Source organism: Delphinus delphis, chromosome X, assembly GCF_949987515.2.
Source record: "Delphinus delphis chromosome X, mDelDel1.2, whole genome shotgun sequence".
Classification (NCBI taxonomy): Eukaryota; Metazoa; Chordata; class Mammalia; order Artiodactyla; family Delphinidae; genus Delphinus; species Delphinus delphis.
This window is the reverse complement of record NC_082704.1, coordinates 27,884,807-27,889,174: the sequence shown is the minus strand read 5'-3', so window position 1 is coordinate 27,889,174 and position 4,368 is coordinate 27,884,807. Positions and strand designations below refer to the sequence as shown.

The window sequence follows — 4,368 nt, the reverse complement described above, 5'->3', positions numbered from 1 at the left end:
GCCACACTGCTTAGTTTCCACACATTCAAAGTGTGACTATCACCTTCCCATCACTCACCCCTTAACTTCTAGTACTTGGACATTCTGACATAGATAATTTCCTTGCAGATTCAGCTATCACTTGTATAATCCACACTCTCCAACTGTTCTATATGCAAATATGTACAAGGAGAAATAAGAAAAAGCTGATCTACAAAGGTAAAAGGCTGTAGAATGATGACAGTTTCCTCATCTCCCCTCAGATCAAGCACTGCTTGATACATAAACATCCTTTTACAGATAAGGTTAATTGCCCCTATATGCCGGATATCCCACTGAATTAGAGGACTACTGTACTTACAAAATATAGGAATGGAATTAGATCAAATATGATGTCATGGGAAGCACAGTGGGCTGACCTGAGTTCTGAGCTCCACTACCAAGTATAACTTTGGGTTAATTGTTCAATTAGAAAGTTGAGCTGGAACTCTATAGGCCATGTAAGTTCTAAAGTTCCATTATTTATCAGACTGCAACTTGTAAGCATATCACAGTAACAACTCCGTTTAGTAAATAATTAGTTTTCTTTAGCAGCACTGGGATTTTTGCACGATGCCCATAATTCACATCATTCTGGCATTAGATAAATATTCCTACTACTGAAACATAAGCCTCTTGTAGTCAGTGGCAGATTTGGGATGTAGCTGTATTATCTTCAGCTGTGATCCTCTTAGGGCTACCTAGCTCTACAAGGTCAATGCTCTGACATAGGTCTTGCAAGGTCTACCCAGGTTCTGCCGTAAGCACTCTATAATTTAAGCTGGAAAACCACTACCCGATGTAATAACTCACTATCTAGCACAGACTGAGAGAAACTGCTACTTCATTTAGAATGAAACAAAAAAATTTAAATTGCTATCATATGCCTTTTAACTTGAAAGTATTGGCCAAAATGGTAACACACAATCTAATTAAACTACTATTTACAGTTTGCAGTAGGAATTTTGGGACTTCATGGATTCCAGGTGGATCAATCCCAAATCTCTAGCTCTGTGTCCAGCCCAGAACCATCTCCTGAGCTTTAGACCAATATAATCCAGCTGCTGATTAGATGTCTCTCCCACTTTTCTGCCCACAGACACTTAAAATCAATGCATCCCAAACTGAACCCATCATCTCCTGCTCTTGCATCCCAAATCTGCTGCTCTTTCTTTGTGTAAGATCTAAAGAACAGGACTGACATTGTCTTGGGGGCTTATGTTTTAAACCTCAGCATGTCAGCTTTGACTGCCCTCTCTCGTGCCTAATCAGTTGTCAAGTCTTGTCAAGTCAATCCCACATTCAGCGTCTCTCCCATCCATCTTCTCCTCCCCTTGTCTACTGCCCTGCCCCCTAGTTTAGACCCTATTCACTCCCAGCTATACTTCGGAAGTGATCTTCTAACTGGTCTCCATGATTTCAGTCTGTACCCTTTCCCCTTCAATCCATCGCTCACACTGCTACCAGAAAAATTGCAAAGACTTAAGATTTATACTCTTCTACCCCCAAATTTTCAGAGGCTCCCTTATGCCTGTTGAATATTGGTTTTCAGACTTAAAAAAAAATCGCAACTGATTATCAATTTATTAAAAAGGTTGATTTAAGCATCTGCAATGGCAACTTCAACCTTGACTCCTGGCTCAATACTGATGGAAGTAACATGTTTCACAACCTCAGAAGGGCTGTGCAAGGTAATGAAGTCGCTTGTGGATCCTCATCTGAAACCAATCCCAAGTCTCAGACCCTCTCACCACAAAGAGTTTTCCTTGTAGTTATTCTTAGAGTCTTGGTGGGCATCCGAACTACTCCTTTCACTTTGAGATTCTTATACTTTGTGCCTCTGATCAAGTCAACACATACCTTCTCCAAAGATTTTGTGTTGCGGCTGGTTAAGGTAATTCTAATTCGGTGAGTTGCCACTTCTGGCGCCAGGGGAGTCTTTCAGGGGTCTTGAAAAGCCATGGCTGCGGCGTGGCTTCCTGACCAGGTGGACCAGCGCTCTGCAGCAGCAGTGACCGCATCTTCCTCGAAGAACCAGACTTTTTAAAATTTTCCAAATCAGATGAATGCTTTCGTAGACAAAAATCTGACACAGACCCCAATGTATAAAACAGATAAAAATTATATTTTATTAATATGAATTTATTTTCTAAGTTAAAAATCATTACATTTATGGATCATAAAGTCAATCAGTGAGGGAAAATGAGGCTCTTCTGATAAACACAAAAATCTAAAATCAAGGGTAAGGGAACCAGATTCTTTTTTTAAAACATTTTTATTGGAGTATAGTTGATTTACAATGTTGTGTTATTTTCAGGTGTACAGCAAAGTGAATCTGTTATACATATACATATATCCACTCCTTTTTAGATTCTTTTCCCATATAGGCCATTACAGAGTATTGAGTAGAGTTCCCTGTGCTATACAGTAGGTCCTTATTAGTTATCTGTTTTATATGTAGTAGTGTGTATATGTCAATCCCAGTCTTCCAATTTATCCCTCCTCTCCCTTACCCCCTGGTAACCATGGGAACTACATTCTTATACTAGCATTCAATTTATTTATTTATTTTTATTTTGGTTGTACAGTATTGAGAAAATTCTTACACAGTTAAGTAGCGGCAAATGCTAACGGTTTTAACAGTTCATCTTGCAGGAGATCTTATTTGCACAAGAATGCAAAAGTAGCTTTACTATAAGGTCTGCAACAAAACAAGTCAAGTGGTAGCATAAATTATTTTAATGTTTCTCATATGTTAATATTTGTGTATTACATATTAAAACATGTAATGTATTATAGTTTCAAAATATATATTTCAACAAATATTTTTAATGTAGAAAATTAAATCAAATATCTATGGAACGCCTAAAACACGTGTATAGAATCTTTGAGTTCGTGAAACAAGTTGAAACTCTTGCCACAAAGAAGTGGGACTTCCCTGGTGGTGCAGTGGTTAAGACTCCGCACTCCCAGTGCAGGGGGGCCCGGGTTTGATCCCTGGTCAGGGAACTAGATCCCACATGCATGCTGCAACTAAGAGTTCCCATGCCACAACTAAGGAGCCTGCATGCTGCAACTAAGGGGACCTTGAGCTGCAACTAAGGAGCCCAAGAGCTGCAACTAAGGAGCCTGCCTGCCACAACTAAGACCCGGCACAAGCAAATAAATAAATTAATGAAATAAATTTTTAAAAAAAGAAAGTGCTTGGTGATCTAGCCTCAATCTATTCTTCTGAACTTCTTGCCCTCTACTGCCTTTCACACAATCTTAAAAAGAATGAAAACCTATGTTATGTTTTCGAGATTATTAGTATTAGAATACATGTGGAAGAAAACATACTAAATACAGAAAGAATGAAATGGATAAAAATTACCCCAAATCCCTCCATCCAGGGCTGACTACCACAATGTTTTATTATAATTTCTTTCAATCTTTTACCTTTCATAGTAAGATGGATAGTTATAGAGAACTGTGCCAAGCACTTAAATAGATTATCTCATTTCATATTCACAAACACCCTATTAGGCATTCATGTCATTCACTACATGGAACACTGAGGAAACAGAGGATCATATAGGTTGAGTAACTTGCCCAAGGTCACACAGTAAAGTGCAGAGCTGGCCTTCAATTCACTATCTGCCTGACTCTAGAGACTATGGACTTAACCACAACATTGTAGTATTGCTTCCCTTTCCACGCCCTCTTTCTCTTTCTTTAGCTCTGCCACTTTAATTTAATGTTCTTTGAAGACATCTTCCTCTGCTTGTGCCATTTCCTTTGCTAAGATTTCCCTTTTTCCCTTTTCTGCTTAGCCAAATCCTAGTGACCATTCAAATGCCACCTGGTCTTCAAATCTTCTCTAAACCACCTTAAGCTCTCCTCGTAGAACTCCCGATGCTCTTTCCTGTACTCCATCTACTTCTCCTCCTGTCTCAACCTCCTTGCCTTCCCCTGCCTCCCACACTGTAACACAGACAGCAGGGCTTTACTGTGTTTGTCGGTGCTGAGTGACTCGTGGCCCCGCTCCAGTTCCCACGCTTTGGACCTGGGGCTGAGCAGTTACTCCAGGATGCAGCTACACTGGGCTGGAGGCTTGGCCCTCTGTTACAAAGTGAAACGGACGCTCCTGTGCACACAAGTCAAAAAAATCATTCCTTCTGTGATGTAGGCAGAGCCAATCTGCCACACCTCCTCCCAGGGTTGCATGTTGCATTTTTTCTTTTTTTTTTTTTTTTGATTTTATTTTTATTTTTGGCTGTGTTGGGTCTTTGTTGCTGCACGTGGGTTTTCTCTAGTTGCGGTGAGCGGGGGCTACTCTTCGTTGCGGTGCACGGGCTTCTCATTGCAGTG

At 40.2% G+C, this 4,368-nt stretch overlaps 1 pseudogene; it reads right to left on the bottom strand.

The window, feature by feature from the left end:
- Window positions 1–1,618: 1,618 nt before the first annotated feature.
- LOC132418316 (small ribosomal subunit protein uS10-like) lies at window positions 1,619–1,980 on the bottom strand (annotated as a pseudogene).
- Between the last annotated feature and the right edge of the window lie 2,388 nt (window positions 1,981–4,368).